Raw genomic sequence first — 20,638 nt, 5'->3', positions numbered from 1 at the left:
AAGGTGTAGTCCCAAGAGGAGGGGTGAATTGGGTTATTAAAATTTTTGTATAATTTTTTTCAATAATTCTTAACCTCTTGTTGATTTAACAATCACACAACATAAGCTTATTTACTTATTCAATCAAAAAACCAAAACAAGACACAAGTAATCAAAACTCAATCAACCAATCAACAACTTCAAAGCAAACAACCAAAGATACCACCTCAAAATATAATATGCAACTTCTTGGCAATTCTCAGCTTTTACAAGAATTCAAGATATTTGTTCATTTGTAGCCTTTTAAATAAATGTAAGTCCTATATTGATGGATTTTATTTCTCAATATGATGCTCAATACTAAACCCAACACTCTTTCCAAGACCTTGGACTTTAAATAAAATTTTAGTTAATTAGTCTTGCATGTTAACCAATCAACGTACTCTCTTATGGTTTCTGCAATTTGTATTGATCAACCAACATACTTCCTTTTGGTTTTCGCAAATCCCAAACTCAAATTAGTCTTAAGTTTATTTAATATCTCATCAACGTAGTGTATATGATCAAAAATTAAACTCAAACACGTAGTTTATATGTGCTGATATATAAAGAAAGTAAGGAAGGAAAGTGACACAACGTTTTTATGAGGTTCGGCATATCCCCAGCCTACGTCCTCTTCCTTCACCAATACCGTTGAAGGATTCAACTATATCATTCCTTTTTGGGTGGAACAAATTGTTACAAGCGATACCCCACACTCAAACACTCCTTCAATAGGCTACAGCAACGCCTCTCCAAGTGATACCCCACACTTGGTCACTCCTTTGATAGGCTAGAGCAATGCCTCTCCAAGTGATATCCCACACTCGGTCAACAATCCAACAACCTCGAATCATTAATCACAACAAGAAAATAAGAGATAGTCTCTTTGTACAATAGCACTCTCATATAGAGCAGATTACCTCAATTTCAAACACTAGATACTTCAATATTTAAATATCAAGCTAAAATAAGATTGAAACTCTAGTAAGAATTCATCAATATCCTTCTCTAGATGTGTATCAACAGTAGAAATCAGAGTAGGATGGATCAGCACTTCAGTATTCTTAGCAAATCAGATTTTGCAATGAGTGAGCAAGAGATAGCTTTGAAAGAGCAAGTGTTCTTTCAACTTTGAAACAGATTTCTCAATTCTTGGTTCTTTTTTGTTATCATTTGATTTGCAAAACCATGTATTTATAGGCTTAGAAAAGTAATTTCGTGTTGCCCAAGATTACTTGGAGTGTCTTCCAAGTTTTTATAAAATTTGGGGCACAAGAAACCATTATTTGAAATTTAAACCATTTAAAATTTTTAACCTTTAATAGTGTTTAGACGACTGAAGTATCAGGTTTAGTCTTCTGATGTTCCTTAACACACTAAAAAATTTGAACGGGACACAGCGTCAGACGACTAAACTGAGGGTTTAGTCGTCTGAAGTCCCAGATTAGATGACTGAATTGAGGGTTTAAGCCTTTTGAGGGTGTATTGTCTCTTCCATATTCCTTTAGAAAAATCTTCAGTAGATTAAACTAATTCTTCTGTCTTCTGAAGTACATCTTCAGGCTTCTGAGGGTGCACCTCAGTTATCTAGGCAGACCAATTTCAAAATATTTTTTTTAGTTTTCAAAAATCCTTTTTGCTCCCTTGCTTTGATTTCTTATAAAACATTTTTTGGGGTATTAAATAAGGTCTCTAAGCCCATAATTGCCCCTAAAAGAACTTTCGACATATTTCCATAAGATATTTAAATATGAAGTACTTACATAAAGACTTCTTTAGGACTTTTGACAAATATGAAGCACTTAAGTCTTCATGCTTGTCTTTCTATTGCTTCATCTTGTCGTCAAGCTTTAATGTACAAGTTCTCATTCATGCTCTCATGACCTTCAAGCTTTATTAGATCATCTCTGAATCCATGCCTTTTAAGCTTCATTTGATCATCTTTCTTTGTAGTATAAGATTTTAATGATCTTTGTGAGCACCAGACCTTGTATTCTTTTTCTTAAGTTATGTCACAACATCACTTAGCCAAATATGTCAAGTTCCTCTAATTTTTTATCATCAAAACAAGATTTTAAGTTTTGTAAGACCAACATGCTCGGTTTCAGTCAGCCCCTAAGGAATCTCACTAAATAGTCATAAAAAGAATCCTAATGTATTTAATGGGTACTATTGACTTCGATCTACGGTATCCTAGGGACATCGACTTTAAGATGATTAGCTATTCAGATGCTGATTATGATGGATGTAAAATTGATAGAAAAAACACAAATGGTACTTATAACTTTCTAGGATGATCTCTTCTATCTTGATTATCCAAGAAACAAAATTTCCTAGCCTTGTCTACTGCTGAAGCTAAGTATATGGGAGCAAGGAGCTGTTGTGCACAAACTCACTATATGAAACAACAATTAAAGGATTTTAAATTAGAATATTTATCTATACTTATAAAGTGTGATAATACCAGTGTTATAAATATCTCCAAAAATCCTATATTACACTCAAGAACCAAGCATATAGACATAAGACATCACTTCTTAAGAGATCATATGCAAAAAGAAGATATCTCATTTGAATTTGTGAATACAAGTGACCAATGGGCAGATATTTTTACAAAACCTCTTTCAAATCATAGGTTTATATCCATAAGACGTGAACCTAGGATTGTTACACTGTAGAGAAGTTGTTTAGAGAGACAATTGGATGAGTTACTAAGTCAAAATTCAAAGGTAAAAGAGGTTGGGCGACTGAACTATAAGTCTCATTCAACTAAATCCTTTCTAACTTTCTTAGTTTTTAAAAATAAGCAAATTCAGGTGACTAACCTTTGAGCATTAATCGACTGATATGCTACTATTTGGGAAAATTTTCAATATGCTAAAAGGTCAGGTGATTGATCTCAATTTCAGTCAAACTAACTGACGGAAATTTAAATACTTCAAGTGCACGAAACCCTAATTTTTCAAAAACCCAAGCACCTGACTCTCATTTGTCTCTTCTTTTGCCTCAGTTTCTTTTGAACCTGAGTGTCTCTACTCTCAAAATCATCTAATTACAACTTGAAGAACATCATCCTACATCTTCTCCTTATAAATTTCTAGGGTTTTACCGTTTGGTTTTTCTCTGGAACTCTCAATGCTAAGAACAAAAACGGTTGGACATAAGGCAACATCCTCACGGCAAGAAAACAGCTCTTCGATCGAGCAATCATGTGAAGCTTCTATACATAGAACATCTTCACTCGACTTATCCTATTCTTGGTAAGGTTTTGGACACAACATTCTTTGAAGAAGATTTTCTCGATATCATACCCATGTTTAGGAACTTATAATGGAAGAAGTTCATTGCATATCAAGCCAAAGGACTCTAACCTAACCTAGTTAAGATCTTCTACACGAACATTGTTAAAGGAGAGTCAATAATTACTACTCAAGTTATGGGCAAATCCATTGCCCTTACTCCATAGACTTTGGCCATTATTTTAAATATTCACCAAGGAGAATTTGAATGTCCTTCCTTTGGAAAATCATGGATTATGGAACAAGGATTTACCCCTGAAGAATTTTTGCCACTAATCATGACCGAGCATCCTGTTTACTTTAGAAACCCCCCACTTTATAAACAATTAAACCTTCAGGCATAAATCTTCCAAAAGATCATCACATACAACATCCTTCCTCAGGTTGGTTCTCATGACTACATATCATATTTGGACTGCTTTGTTATGTGGTGTTTGCTAAAAGGGAAGAAGCTTGACCTACCAAGCTTAATTCTTCCTTATGGAGGAATTCTAAACCTCCTCTTCGATCATCTTCATATAACTTCCCCAAATGAATTGTTTATCAAGCGTACCCATGATGATCTTTTCTCATCTACCACACTCAAATAGATGGGGCATGAGAAATATAAGCAAGGTTGGTTTCATAAAGGAGGTAGATGTTAAAGACAAACTTCTGAGCCACAACCTCAATTTCAGCAACCTACTCCTTAGGTTGATGCTGCACCCTCCTAGTATCTTCCTTTTCATCAACTATTCACTGACTTTAGTGGTGACATAAGATCTAGATTTCAATCTCTTTAAACTAATTTTGCATCTCTTCAAACCAAATTTTCGACTCTGGATCAACAAGTTGGTCGTATTGAACAACACTTGGCTGGTTCTTCCCAAGGAAAAGATCCTATAGAGATTAGTTCTGCAAATCCTAGTGATGATGGATTTGGCAAAGAAGGAGACGAAGAAGAAACTAAAGAAGAAGATGGTGAGGATGAAGCAAGATCTCGAGAAGATGAAGAAGCAGCTGATGTTGTTGTTTAGTTTCTTTTAGTTGTTATTTGCACTTTGTATCTCAAATCCGTGTTTTTATTTTTTTTAAATGTATCTCATGATGTTTTGGACACTTTGTTTACATCTTGATGAATATCATTCTCTATTTTGTGCTTAATACTGCATTTTGTTTTTAATTGTCACTCTTTTCTTTTTAATTGATGTTAAAAGGAGGAGTAGTTTTGAGCAAAACTGAGGAAAAAAAGAGATATGAGATAATGAGAGCATTTTTTTTTTAATTTGAGCACAACTGAGATAAACAAAATTGTGCATTACATCTTGAAATATTCATGGAGACATACAATATTGATATTCATACTTGATATACTGATCTTGAAATATGAACTTAAACTGAATCTAAAACTGACTTTGATAATATCTAATGCTTAACTTTTCAAATGTTGTTAAAAGTATGCTTATTGTAAGGGAAGCCTTATTATGGTTCACTCACTTTTGCTCCTTATTAGTCATCATCAAAAAGGGGAAGATTGTTGGTCTAACAAGGCTTATGAATCTTAATTTGATGATAACAAATCAAGGGAACATAACATATTTGGTTAAGTGATGATGTTTGAGGTAACTCAAGTATCAAGATCAAGTGACTCAAGTGACCAATATCAAAGTGCTTGACAAAATTTGTTAAAAGCTCAAACTCAATATTACAATATCTTATGAAGCTAAGAACTATTAATAGAAGTGTTATAGTTGTTTAAAAGTCTCATGTAAGTACTTTGCATATTTTCAATATAAATGGTTGAAGCTCTTAGGAATCTTTATCAACTTAGAGACCAGTTTTTGAAAATCTTGGAAAATGTTTATAAGTTTTATTTTAAAATAAAATAATCAAACTATTGAAATTCAAAGTTTCTGAAAAGATGCAAGCTTAGGTGATTTAGCATATCTGATCAGTAGACTGACATTTTATGTTGAATAAATTGAGCAAATAGAATAGCATCAGGCGATTGCCTTCTCAAGATTAGGTGACTGACCCCATTATTTTTTTTGAAATTTTTCTGAATTTTAAAGGCATAGGCGACTGACCTCGATAGTTCAGTTGACCAAACTTCGGTTATTTAAATTTAAAAGAGCGAGAGAAAGTTTTCAAAATTGATTGCTTGGACCTCAAACTATGCACAAACTTAGGGAATACTACAAGTAAACTTGAGGAATACAAAAATTAAGGATTTTCTATTTATAAATACATGTGAAACCTTAATATTAATCACACACTTACAAATAGAAATCAAGCTAAAATCTTTCTACTCTCCAAAGCTCTTGCTAATATTCTTGTTGAAATATCAGTTGTGATCTTTCAGAATTAAAGCTCATGGTTCTCATGTGCTAACTGAGATTTTCTAAATCCAAAGAACCCCAGTGATATTTACTCTAATCTTCATCTCTTTATATTAATTAAATTGTTGAAGTATCTTGTGATTTTAATTGTACAAATCTGCTATAACTGAGAGTGTTCTTGTACGAACTAAAGCTGTTCTTGTTTTTGTATTGTATTAACGATTCAGGTTATTGGATCGTTGCCTAGGAAGAGGGAATTTCTCATTAGAGAGGGACTCCACCTGAGAAGGAAAGAGGTTGTAACTTTGGCCTAATAAAGAAAGTTGAAATCCTCACAGTGGTTGCTTGAGACAAGGACGTAGGTTGTAGGCCGAACCTTGTAAAAATTCGGTGTATCTCTCCTCTTCCTAAATCTCTTTAAATTCCTACAATTATATTAACTGTGTGGATTTGCCAAAAGTTGAAAATTTGCATAGTACACACCTAATTCATATTGTGTGTGATTATCTCAATTATTCTACAAGACTTTTCAGATTGATTGGAGCCATTCAAGTTATCATTGTTTATTGTTTAAAAAGATAATTGATTTTAAAATTATAAAATTTGAATAAACAACGTAATCTATTTGTTTAATAAAGTGTGGTTGTAATCAACAAGGATAAAAACTAAAAGTTCCAAAGAAGTTTTAAAAAATCAATTCATCCCTCCCCCCCTCTTGGGAGCACACCTTACTTTTCACGACTATTTAACATTTTATAAGCCCTAGTCGACTGGCCTACTCTTTTGGTTTGATTCATAAAGCCCCAGCCATCCGACCCATACTGAAAAGGTCAGTTGACCAGCCTCTTGATCCGACAGACCGGATCTTGAACCCGGCCGACTGAACTATCGAAGGTTTGGAAATCGCTTAAGACCAGTCGACCGGCGCTGTTCCCAGTCAACTAAACCTCTTGGGTTAGGCAATTTTTTTGCATAAAAATGTCATTAATTTTTAATTAAACAACTAAATTAATGCCCACCATGTCCCTTAATGGTCAAATTTTGGGAAAGTCTATATATAGCCCACTTAAAGCTCATTTTAATACTTTTGTTTATCATGAATATCCTCTAAAACATTTTGGGCTCTATTTCTCATATTCTTTCAAAAGCAAGAAAGCATTCACTCTCCTATTCTTATTCTTTTGAAAAATATTTTAAGAGCGCATTTGATCTTCTTTCACTCCCTTCATTTGCAAGTTTATTGCTCTTGAGGGTTGCTGAAAAAACATTCTATTGGGGCATTTATTTTTCACATCATAAGATCATCTACTCACCTATTTGTATTTATTTGAAAAATCTTTTTAAAGAGTTGATCTTGAGTTTCTCCCACTATTTTCTTGATAAATATTTTTGGATAAAAATTTAGTGCTTGTGAATCTTTGAGCATTCCATTGTAAGATTCAAGAGCTCATCTTTTTATTTGCAATAAATTATCTTTGAGCAAAAACCCTAGCTTCTCCTATTTTCATTTTGAAAATCATTTTTGAAAAAATCCTTGCGTTATTAAAAAGAGCCTTGAGTGATGACTTGATTTTGATTTAGGCATTTCATATTCAAAGATGAGTTTAGGAAAAGATGCATAAAATAGAAGGATTCATTTCCTAAAACTCAAACTTGTGCAATGGACATAGTATGCTTAACTTTAAATATCCATATTTAAGCAAGAGTTAAGCAATTTGAATTGTTTACCAAGCAAAAGTGCTTTGTCCATTTTGAAAGTGGATTTTAATCTTAGCATAACAAAATAGTATAGAGAGAATGCAAATACTAAGTTTTGGAATTTTAAGCATAGACCACTTCCTAGCCTTTTAATCATCACTACCCCCTAAATCTAGTCCTAGGGTCTAAGGAGAAAAATAACTAATTTGATAATTTTAATTTAAATCCATTTTTCCTTTGGTCCTATGGGATTTGCCTTGTTGATTATCCATTTAATTTCCTTTTATAAGCCTCTTGCACTTCTAAATGGACAGTTAAACCACACGTGCCACATAATTTTGCAAAATAAGCAAGTATTGAATATACATAAAAGAGTATGCTTATTTAATCTCTTTTTACTCAATTAGGCATGACAATGTGATTCACAAGATGCACCCTTATCAAAATATGTATTTCATTCAGTTCCAAAGGGTTTATTTGAACTATACTTCTTAGATTTGAAAATCATTTTAGAATAATTGTCATTTTTTTTTCTAAGAAGATGATTTTCAAGACCTTCTTAAACTTTTTCTTCTCAAGGATAGCATGATATTCCTTCAATTTTTCTAATTGTTGAGCTATCCTTTCTTTTTAATTTTTGAAAGATACCTTCTTCTTGTTCACCCTAACTAGGAACTTATTCATTTTCAATAAAGCATTTTCCAGTTTTTTCACACGAAGGCATGCTTTCATTTATCAATTCAGCACACGATTCATCAAAAGAATTAACATAATAATTTTAACTTGAATCATTGCATGCAACAACAACAGTATTTTCACAAGGAATACCAAATGATTCATCATATAGTATATTGCAATATTTTTCACAAGAATCATCACGTGCATCAATAACAAGATTATCACAATATTAAATAGATGATTCAGCACATGTAGCAACACAACATTCAACACATGAATCCTCAAATGAGTAAGAGTGAGAATCATATACCTCATGTTCTATTGATGCACTATCCCTATCACTTACCACTCCCTGATCATTTGAACATGACATCTTTAGAGTGATGGTTTCCTTTTCCTAGGTCTCTCCATATCTCTTTTCCAGCTCAACCCAAATCTCCCTTACATTTGTACATACCATAATCTCAAGCAAAATATTAGAGTCTAAAGCACGGTATAGCATGTCCATGGCATGTGAATTTGCATGCAACAAATTAATATCATTTTCTACTGACATAAATATTCCTTTATCGATCACCTGCCAGGCCCTCCAATTCCTAAATTTTATAAAAATGTTCATTCTAATTTTCTAGGCGGTGTAATCAACACCACAAAATAATGGAGGACTGGAAGGTGATCGTCCCTTTTTGAATGGGGATACACCAATTTAAGCCATCCCAATATTTAGCAAAAACGTTTAAGTCAAATCACAAGACTCGGATACCAATTGTTAGCTTTGGTGTATTCCCAAAAGGGGGGTGAATTGGAGTTTTAAAATTTATCTCCTAGGTTTAGCTAATCTAATAGCAGTATATTCGCAACCTAGGGTCTGTCTATACAGTTCTAAATGTGCAGATAAATAAAATGTGCAGAAATTAAATCATGCATGACATTCACAATATAACATACATATATGATGAATAAATTATGGAAAATAAAATGCACACACGATATGTTATCGAGGTTCGGTCAATATTACCTACGTCTTCGCCTCAAGCTCGCAAGCCCAAGGATTACTAATGGCTCACTTCACTGGGGGAGCGACATTGGTTACAATTAGGTAAATTAGCGAGGTTGACCTTAACCTACACCTTACCAGGATGATGCACCTAACTTTCCTAACCAGGTCTAATCCAATTCAGGACTATTCAATAGGGCCAGTCTCCCACTTCAGGCCCATGCCTGGAATGCAACAAATGTGAAGATTTTGCGTACAAGGAAATGCTTCTTACATAAGCAGATATGCACCACTACGCACTATATCACAAATAAATGCACACTACCAAATGATAATATACGATAAGCTCAATGTAATGTCTACTCTCAAAATTAATGCCAATAATCCCATCAGTACGTGAGAGTGTAAGTGATAGGATCTTTGTGTTAAAATAATATTCTCAATCACAATGCACTAACAAAGATCACAAGTATGTTTCAAATATCCTAACAAAAGTTTTTCTCAATATAAACCACAAGAGATATTCAAACAATGGTTTGTAAAATATTTATTTCATCTTTGTAATAAAATGATAATCTCAATCAAAAGGTATAACAACAAAGATCTTTTAGCACTCAAGAAAATATCTAAAAATAAATTTCTCAAAGATAAGCACAAGAGATATTTTTGAAAATGATGTATAAATATTTTTAGCAATCAAAATCCAATATGAACTCCTTGAGAATTGCAATGATAATGCAAAACTCAAAGACTCAACGAAGTATTCCTAAGGAAGACTTGTTAGCAAAGTCTCCTAAGGAAACTTGAAGCCCTGCTCTCTAATAAAATAACCTTAATCAATCAATAACAAGAGAGAGTATAAGCCTTTAAGATGAACACTCGAGCACACTTACAAAGAGGTTTAAGCAATAAAATCGAGTAAGAATGAGTGTGGGAGGCTTAAAAATGGAAGTAGGATTTTTTGAATTTCAGAGGATTTTTGCTAATAAAGATTGCTAATCCTTGACTAATTTTTGTAAATGAGGGGGTATATATAGACTACCCTATAATTATAACCGTCTAGGACACATGGACATTATTAGGATTGTTTTGAAACATTTTAGCATAACTAACCCTATTTAAAAAATTTAACCATGGTAAAAATAAATGTCCAACCCAAGAGAACCAGTTGACCGGACTTAAGGTTCAATTGACCAAAGACAAAGTTCGGTCGATCATTCAAGAAATGAACTGAAAGTTTGGTCGACCGGAAAAAGGGTCTCAAGGGTGATTTTTACAATTCCGCGCAGTTCGGTTGATCAGGTGATTTTGAACTAGGTAGTTTGGTCGACTGGGTAGTTGGATTCTCCCATGTAGGGGTTCGGTCGACCAGGGCATTGCCCGTATAAATTTGATCGGTTGACCAAGGAGTCAAATGTTGAGCAGGTGGGAGTTCGGTCGACCAAGTCATGTGAACTTGGTAAGGTACGGTCAACTGAGCTATGGTCAAACTATTGACCGCTAATTGGTTTGGTCGACTGAATGTTTTATATGTCCCGATTTGGTCGACCAAACATGCACTTTTTATGCATTTCGGTTCTAACTCCTTTATATATTCACCCTATTCATATAAGAATATATGTTTATGCATGCATGTGGATCCTAGGGTCATTCTAGGTCTTTTTGAGCTTACCTATGGCTAGTCTAAGGTCTTTGAGAGCCGACCGAAAAAATTCGGCATGTGCCCTACGGTCATTTCGTTTCCCTATGGTCATTTGAGCTTATCTACCCTATCATGCATGTAATGCATTAATTATTACAGACCATTTCCTATTTACTATTATAGACCCAAAATGATAAATATAAATTACAATAAACAAATATGTCGTGGTCTTCAATTTTCTTCAAGTTGTCACATGCCTTCAATATTATCCGGTTAGTATGATTCTGCACACAAACTTAATAACCATCAATTACCAGTATTTTTCATTATCAAAACCGAGTGTGACCTATAAGGTTAACAAGGAGGGCATCATCCTGTAAGGTGTGTAACGGTTTGGCTCTTCCTGGTTAAGTGAGCTAGAGGGACTCCACCCTCTAAGGAGCTGTAAAATGTTTCTACTCCACCTAGTTAAGTAAGCAGGCTAGTAGAATCCTCAAACGGATGGGCTTGAGGCAAGGACATAGGCAAAGTTTGCCAAACCTCATAAAAATATTCTGTTTGTGTTTTCTCTCCCCTACTCTATTTAATTTACGCACATGTTTGTTTAATTATTTATTGTCTAGATTGTTTTACATACATGCTTAAATATTTGTGCTATTGTTGATAGCTTAGAGAGACCCACGTTGCATAATACTAGTTGTGCTTAAAATTAGGGGTTAAAAGACCTAAATTTTTTAAATACGCAATTCACCCCGCTTCCCTTCTTGGGATTACACCATAACTGTCACTTATTCTTGAAAGTAAAATTGAGGATCAATCTAAAATTATTTACAATTTTACTAGAGGAAAAAAGAACTCGTAATAGTTGGATTGCAAAGAATGTCTTTGGATAAGGAAGGCATAGGATTCAATGGAGTTGAAAACAAAAAGAAAAAGAACATCTACATGGGGTACTTTGTGAAAGTTTCTAAATACTATGCTAGCGCATCCTTTACTAATGCATATGAACACACCACATGCTTCTTATGTAAAGAAAAGGGACACATAAAATTTGAATGTCCGTTTAAGAGAAAAAATGTTAAAACCAAAAAGGTGTGGAGAGCCAAAAATACAACTAGAACAAATCCAAGAGGACCTAAGAAGATTTGGGTACCAAAAGTAACATCTTAAATCCTTTTTTGTAGGTATGTTTTAGGTCCACTCCATCAAAAGACAAGTGGTACTCGGATAGTGGGTGCTCAAGTCATATGACCAGAGATAAGTCCAAGTTCCTCTCGTTGACACTAAAGGATGGTGGACATGTCACTTTTAGAAATAATGCTAAAGGTGGAATTATTGGCATCGACAAAGTTGGTAAGGAACCCTCTTTGATAATTGACAATGTTTTATTGGTTGAATAATCAAAGCATAATCTACTTAGCATTAGTCAACTAAGTGATAAGGGCTTTGACATAACATTTAAGAAAGACAAATGCATAGTCGAACATACTAAAAAGCATGAAATCTTGTTTATTGCAAACAGGGTTGAAAATGTATATTGTGTAAATTTTGAAAACCTGGTATCTCAAGAGGTTAAATGCTTCACAACCTCAAATGAAACTAGTTGGCCATGGCATAGGAGACTAGGAAACACTAGTTTGGACCTGCTATCCAAGTTAGCTAAAAAGAACGTAGTCAAGAGTTTACCTAGCACAAAGTTCATAAAAGAGAAGGTTTGTGATGCTTGCCAACTTGGGAAGTAAACCAAGACTAGCTTTAAGAAGAAGCAACATATCTCCATTGAAAGGCCACTAGAACTAATTCACCTAGACTTGTTCGACCCCACTAAAATACAAAGCCTAGGAGGAAAGCACTACACTTTTGTCATTGTTTACGACTACTCCACGTCTGACTGGGTATTATTCTTATCCTCGAAGGATGAAGTACGTAAAATGTTAACCAACCTATGTAAGAAGCTTCAAAATGAAAAAGGGTATGGTGTTCTACACATTAGGAGTGATAAAGGTGGAGAATTAAAAAATAGAGATGTTGAAAACTTTTGTGATGAACATGGAATTTCTCATAACTTTTCAACACCATATACACCTCAAAAAAATTGAGTTGTTGAAAGGAAAATTAGATCACTTTAGGAAATGGCTAGGACCATGTTAAATGAGCATAACCTACCTAAATATTTTTAAGCTAAAGCGATAAACACCGTTTATTATGTGATGAACAAACTATCCATGAGGACTAGCCTAGATAAAACCACATACAAACATTGGAAGGGTAAAAGAACAAACATTTCATACTTTCATGTATTTGGATGTAAGTGTTTTGTCTTAAATGATAAAGGGGACCTAGGAAAATTTGATACTAATGGATTTTATAAAATAACTCTTTCTATCATAGAATGCATTCATGTTGCATTTGATGAAACTAATCCATTTTCTTCTAAACCTACTGATGTTGATGATTTAGAAATTAGAAAAAGTTTAAAAGAGCTAGCAATTCATGAAATCAAGGATGACTGCAACGAAACTAATTTACCATCTAATGATGACTCTTTAGAACAATCTGAATTGTCTAAGGAATGGAAATTCATAAAGAATCACCCTAAGGACCAAATCATGGGTGAATTGTCACGAGGGGTGTCCACTAGATCCTGATTAAAGAATCTATGTAATCATTGTGCATTCCTATCTCAAAAGGAACCTAAGAAGATAAATGAAGTAATTAATGATGACTCATGGATAGCAGCTATATGATGATTCATGGATAGCAGCTGTGCAATAGGGATTTAATCAATTTGAAAGAAATAAAGATTGGAAGTTAGTTCCTAGACCCACTGATCATTCAGTAATTGGCACTAAATGAGTCTATAGGAATAAAAAGGATGAAAATGAAATTGTAGTCTGTAACAAGGATAGATTAGTAGCTTAAGGTTATAATCAAGAAAAAAGTATCGATTATGATGAGACCTTTGCTCCTGTAGCAAGAATGGAAGCAATTTGAATGCTACTAGCCTATGCATCCCACAAGAACTTCAAACTCTACCATATGGATGTGAAAAGTCCATTCTCGCTCATTAATCCTTTTCTTCTTGAGCTGGGTAGACTACCATTATCTCCAAATCTTCAATTATCCCATTACTTTCTATTTATTCCATATAATAAAGTGTCAACCTATTCATCACGTAGGTATCATAGAAATTTGGGAACAGTACTGCATAATGAGAGCTTTTGGTTCTTCCATCATCCTGAAAATGTACTGGATTGAATAAATCTTGTGATAATCTGTTTGGGTCAACTTGATTTATGTGGCATAAGCTTTTTCTTATATCAATCCGTTTATGTGTTGAAAGATGTGGATCGGATTTTCTTTGTAGCTCCTTTTTCTTTCATAGATGGGAGAGATATTAACATGTCTATTCCCGTCTTGGATCTGGATCTCTCCTTTGAGATGGAAAATGACCAATAAATATGGAGACCCTGTAATGAAATCTAACTGCTCAACCCATTGTGCTTTTGTTTTTGGAGAACAAGAGCTAGTCCTTAAAGAAATTTTATTGGCAATGTCTTTATCTCTTGTCTATTAAGAAGGCATAGGTCTAGGGTTTGTGATGGATCAGACTAAGTTGGTAGGCCCTTGCAAGGTACCAAAGAAGGAGGAAAGCTGCTTTAAGGAAGGTTAGATAAGAAAGTGTGGGGACCCACAGACCATTGATGAATGGGGAAAAATGGTGCCAGTCTAGGTTCTTTATCGGTGCATCGACTAAACCATATTTTGAGAGGAGAAGGGACTGGAGACCTTGGATCATTTTATGATTACCTTTATCAATGATGTGATTAAGGATGTTATCCTAGATTCCACATGGGAGGGATTGGACTAGTTTTGAAAGAGACAAAGAAGATAAGGATACCATGAAGGAGAAGGGTTGAGGATGATATGTTCGTCTTGAGAGGAAGTCACTAAGGATATTGTGCCTTCCTCTGATGTGCTTAACTTCAAATTTATACTGTGAGAACCAGTTTGTTCATCTAAGGAGTTGTCCCTACAGGAGGATCTTCTGCTTGAATTAGATCATCTTTGGAAAGGATGACATATCCATTTCAATTAGAAAAGTATGTCCAATTAGATGGAATTCAAACTTTTCAATCCCTCTCTTTACTGCCAATATCTCTTTCAAGGTGGAGTGATAATGTGATTCTAATTCTTTGAATGCCCCACTATTGTATCTCCAGATATTTCTAGTCCCATTGATTACGCGCTTAAACTACGTAATTACGCATATTAATCTGGTCACTAGGACTTATATTTTTAATTAAATACCTAATTACTCTCAATATTTTAACAAAGTACCCTATTTATAATTTCTGAGTTTTATTGAACAAACTATGAATTTTTAGAAATTTTTTATCGTAGGAAAATTCTCGGGAGCCAAAATCGGCACCAGTTTGTAATTCGTGCATAAATTTCCCGTACGAGCTCCAATCGAGACCATTCAAATTTATGAAGAAAAATGAGAAGATTATATACAACTTACTTATTTTGAGCTTTGGGAGAAAAGAGCTCCAAGAAGGTCGAAATTGGCCATGTTCGCAGAGAGAAAAAAGAATATATATATATATATATATATAGAAAAATATATATATACATATATATATATATATATATATATATATATACATACATTACTTGATATGACCTGACCATGCAGGCCGGGTTAGGTTAACTCACGGGCCACTCACCTGGGCCTTGCATATGGTTTTCTTCCCCCCTCTCTCTATTTAATTTTCCTTTTCCTTCCTATTCGGTGCGCCTCCGTGCACCCTCTGCTCTCCCTCTGTTCTCCCATTGTTTCTCTCCCTCAAACTCTTATTCCTTCCCTGCCTCTCAACTCTTTCCCTTTCTTGTCTCTTTTCCCTTTACTCCCCCTCTCTGTTCTTTAGTTCCAGCCAGCCTTCTGCAAGCACCAGTAGCCTCCGGTAGCAACACCAGCTACAGCCAGCACCTCCGGACCCTCCTATGCTGCTATAAGCCGAGCACCATCCTTGCTTCAATTCGCTCTAGGCCACGAACAACCCAAGAGCCCAGCAACAGCATCACCAGCTCCCGAACACAACTCCTCTGCTACAACAGTTCACACCAATCACCTGTCAAACACGGCTTCTGCTCCAACCAACTTCTTCTCCTTTTCTTTTTATTTCTCTTTTCTTTATTTTTTTATTTAGTTGTTAAAGAGTTGCAAGTTTATTATTTTATTTTGGTTGAAATTTAGTTAAATTTTTTATTTTTAATCTTGTTTGGATATTATAATTAAGGTATATTTATTATTATTTTTCTCTTTCTCTTCTTATTTGTTGTTAGTATTAACTTTAAATTTTTCTTGAGTAATTTTTCTTTATTGATTAAAATCCGGTTTGGCTTCTTGAAGAAAAAAAAAAGAAAAAAAAAGGTTAATTTATTTTCTTATCTTTCAGTTGGTTATCTTAAATGCTTCAAGATTGAAATAATTTGTTGTTTTAATTTTTTGTCTTTTGTTTTATTGATGCAATGAGCCACCCTAGAATTAATTTGACTAGAAAATTGTGGATTGCAAGCATGAGTGGTTAAGTTTGGTAACTCAGGTTGTGGGGCAATGTCCTTTGTTTTCCATGGTTCATTAGTTCTCCTATGATATTATTGATAAACTTTTTATTTGGATAAAACCAAAAATTGAAGGCCTCGTTGATAAATCGTTGGCTTTTATTTCTTATTTTGTTGTTGACGTTAGGCACATCAAAACCTTGATTTAATCTAGGATTTTAATCAACTAATTTTTACATGAAATTCGGTTGATGCTTAATGAGAGTTTTTATTTTCTTCCGTTCGGATGTGGCAAATTTACTTGAGCTTTAGTATTAAAATTTCATCTTATTAATGTCTTGATTGGATTAACAAGAAGAGGAGTAAGGCCTAGGGAATTAGTAAACGATGGAAGCAAACAGATGTTGAACTTATAACCCGAGTGTTTGGTAAATTATTTCAGTTAATCTGTTTAGTTTCGTTGCGTTAGTAGGTTTATATATTTTTTGGAAATTCGATAAAAGTTCAATCACATTTTAACACTTTTCTCAAATACCTCCCATTTTGTTTACTATTTTTAAAATCATAAAAGAGCAAAAATATTTTCAAACCACATTTTACAGCAACAGGATTTCACTAAACTTTCACAAATACTTTGAAATGCTGTGGTTCCTGTGGAATACGATCCTGGACTCATCCTTGATACAACTTTACACTTCTGCAATTGAAAGCACAACAACGAGTCAAGTTTTTGGCACCGTTGCTAGGGACCAATTGGTGTCATCAAAGTGTTTCTTAGATTTCAAAGAGGGTGTTTATAGAGCTGTGAGCATCTTTATAGCCTGGGTGATATCTACTTCCTCTCCTTTGACTTGTTTGCTTTTATTTTTATTTTATTGCATTTTATTTAGTTTGTATGCCTGGTTGGGCTAGAGATAAAACATTTAGACTGGTTAGGACAAACTCATCCATCTCATCATCGAGTGAATCTATTTCACGTGAATCGCTTGAATCACTTGAATCATCATCTAACACACATATCATCATGGCTGAGAATGAACCTCATGATAGGAAGAACCCTAATAGGACCCTTAGAGAATATTTGCAACCTGTTAGGACCAGCACCCAATCCTACATTATTCTACCTTTGAATGCAAATGCTTTTAATTTTAAACCTGGGATGATTCCATTGTTACCTCATTTTCATGGCATTGAATATGAAAAACCCATATTTGCATATTAAAAAGTTTGAAGAAGTGTGTTCTACATTCATAGATAGAACGTGCACTGAGGAGGTCATAAGATTGAAATTGTTTCCATTTTCTTTAAAAGACAAGGCAAAAACTTGGTTGAATTCCTTAAGACGAAGATCCATTGGGACTTGGCATGAAATGCAAACTGAGTTTTTAAAGAAATTTTTTCCCATGCAAAGAACTGATGCTTTGAAAAGGAAAATCATTAATTTTTGCCAAAAGGATGTGGAAACATTTTATCAGTATTGGGAACGTTTCAAAGACCTCTTAAATGCATGTCCTCACCATGGGTATGAGAATTAGAGGGTCATCAGTTTTTTCTACGAGGGGTTGCAACCAAAGATAAGGCAATTTTTAGAAACAATGTGCAATGGTGAGTTTTTCAATAAAAAGCTCGAAGAAGCTTTTGACTATTTTGATTATTTGGCTGAAAACACCTAATATTGGGATGTCTCTTATGTGTATGATAGATCTGAAAAGAAAAAAATGTATTAGTGGTGGTGGTAAGTATTAATTGAAAGAAGTTGACGATTTGAATGCTAAGCTTGCATTGATGCCCAAAAGGTTAGATTCTATTAAGCTTAAGAAGGTAAATGAAATGTATGTTTTATGATTATCTTTTAAAAAATGCACCATATGTGAGGATCCAGTGCATGTGACTGATGCATATCCAATTATTCCTACTTTTAAGGAAGTTTTTCTTGATCAATCTAACCCGGTGTATATGGTTTCTGAGATTTCTTCTGAACCTTATTTTGATACTTACAATGCAGGTTAGAGAAGTCATCCAAATTTCAGCTAGAAAAATGACCAACTCGGGTCATCTCCGTAGGGAGAAAATCAATACATTCCTTATACAGCAGCTGGCCAAGGCTCGGGACTCTCTTACTTTGCAAATCAACCTCCTCCAATACAGAGAAGGGAAATGGAAGATCCCATACAGCAGCTAACTGTTAGCTTGCAACAGTTCATGGCAAGCCAAAATGTGATCAACTCTCAAACTTCTCAAGCCATCAATGAGATAGGCACTGATTTGACTAGGCTGAACACATTATTGAATGCTTTGGAGATAGATGAATCCCAATTTCAAGCCCAGCCAGATACTTAAGCGTAGATTGCAATCATGGAACCATCATCCTCTATTGAAGCAAACATTAATGATTGCAATGCCAAAGCAAATCTCAGTAGTGGTAAGGTGACTGGCGCACCAGATGAAGAAGTTGAGCAGAATGGTAAAAGTTTAACCTTCAAGGAACCAAGTACAAATTTTAATGTTGATGCTTCTAAAGAACCAAAGGTAACTGTTTTGAAAACTTTTCCTTAAAGAGCAGTTCTTAGAGAAGTATATTTCCTATAAACTATACTAGATAAGGATCCTTTCTTGTTAAAACAAGAAAGACAATTTGAAAATGTGTTGTCTGATATTGTAGAAAGTATTGATTTATTCAAAGATCACTTTTGCATAGAAAACAAAAAAAACCCATTGTGGTAACTCTAATTTGGAGACTCACTAGTTCAATTTATAAATTTGCACCCACCAGACAAAATTCCTCCCGAGCCTCCTCCAGACACACTGTGATGTTTTTCTTTCTTTTGTTTTCATTTTGTTTCATTCTGTCTTATTTTTAGTTTATTGATAGGTACATTTTCCTTTAGTTTCAGTTTTTCTTACCCTTACTTCTCCACCCAAGTACGCTTCTTACTTCCCTCATTATCATCTTTTCCATCCCCTTTATGCTTTCACATTGAGGACAATGATGCATTTTAGTTGGGGGGGGGGGGGAGAGCATTTGCATGTGATATTGTGTGTTGCTATGTGAAAGAGTTTTAATGTGATATTTGCAACTATTGTGGAGCTCAAAACATGCAAAATTCCTCATTTGTGAACTTTACATGCCAAAAAAAAATTTTTAAAAAGAAAAAAAGAAGTAGTAAGGAATTACACTGACTCATACCCTTTATATACTTGCATATAACTTACGAATTATACACTTGAGTCATTCATGCGTAGTTCTCTTTATATGATTTTGCAACTCCATGAAAAATTGATTGGTAGTACACTCATGTTAATCTGGTTATATAATTTGTTGTATTTACACGACATCTCACGAGGCTGAATAAACACATTCACGTGATTCATTGCACTTAGGGTTTCTTGTGAGCACTGATAGAACACCGTGGCGACTATGACACCTTATGAGATATCCTTGAGCTATTCATCGTCCTTTTGAGTGTTAACATCAAATTAGAGTTCATAAGACTCAAATTCTCCTTTCTTTTGGATGATTTTTTGTATACTAGTCTCTATTTTTGATTTGCTAGCCTAGAGGTGACATTTAGTGGGGAGATAGAAACCTAGGTCTTGTAGCCTACTCAAGATGTAAAGGCTAAGCCAACTCTAGAAATAGACTTAGTTCATGGACCACTATTCGAGCTTAATTCCCATTGATGGTATGAAGATAACAAAAGAAGTGTAATGAATGTCTTAATTGATCAAGAAAAGACAGAAAATGAAGAATGGGCAGAAGAAAGAATAAGAAATAGAAATGCACATGAAATGAAATGCTAATGCTTGCTCCACAGAAATACCACAAAAAGTCAAGGACAAGACACATGTTCTGTATGTACGAAGATTCTTCAAACAGTTAATGCCTCAGATGTATTCATGACAATTTTGTGAATAAGTTGATCTAGGGTGGTCTCGGTAGGATATGGCGAGTAGGTGAGAAGATGCATGGGTGAAGGACCTGATACCTCATAGATAGGCTCGATCCTTCTCAGAATAGTCCACTCCATATACTTAGCGGTTGTTCCTTTCAATAGGGATGTTTGACTGTGACACTCCTCCTCACATATGATGAGTGAACTTATTCCTTTTGAGTGTTCTTAAGGGTATACCAGTTAAGTTGAGTCAAAGCAATCATTCTATAGGTATCCACTGGTATCCTAGGTGTACTGAGTCACACACATCACACACACCTCAAGAGTTTACCTGTTTATACTCAAATTTATATGACCGCATTAACTCTGAATTGTTTCGCTGGTTAACTTCATGTGAGTATACTGTTCTTAAATAACATATAAACGATGAAACTTGCATGAGTGACGTGCCTCGGAGTTGTGTGCATTGAATATGAATGAGCCTGTGTGAAATTTAGTTATATTCTTGTATGTGAAACGGTATA

General features: G+C 34.5%; 1 non-coding gene across 1 annotated transcript; it reads right to left on the bottom strand.

The window, feature by feature from the left end:
* Window positions 1-17,638: 17,638 nt before the first annotated feature.
* Window positions 17,639-17,746, bottom strand: LOC131143558 (small nucleolar RNA R71). Its single transcript, XR_009133545.1, has one exon. It is a non-coding gene; the product is annotated as a small nucleolar RNA R71 (small nucleolar RNA).
* Window positions 17,747-20,638: the final 2,892 nt, after the last annotated feature.

The sequence above is a fragment of the Malania oleifera genome, chromosome 11 (genome assembly GCF_029873635.1).
Source record: "Malania oleifera isolate guangnan ecotype guangnan chromosome 11, ASM2987363v1, whole genome shotgun sequence".
NCBI classification, from domain to species: domain Eukaryota; kingdom Viridiplantae; phylum Streptophyta; class Magnoliopsida; order Santalales; family Ximeniaceae; genus Malania; species Malania oleifera.
Note: the sequence above shows the minus strand (reverse complement) of the source record. Positions and strands in the feature narration are given on the sequence as shown.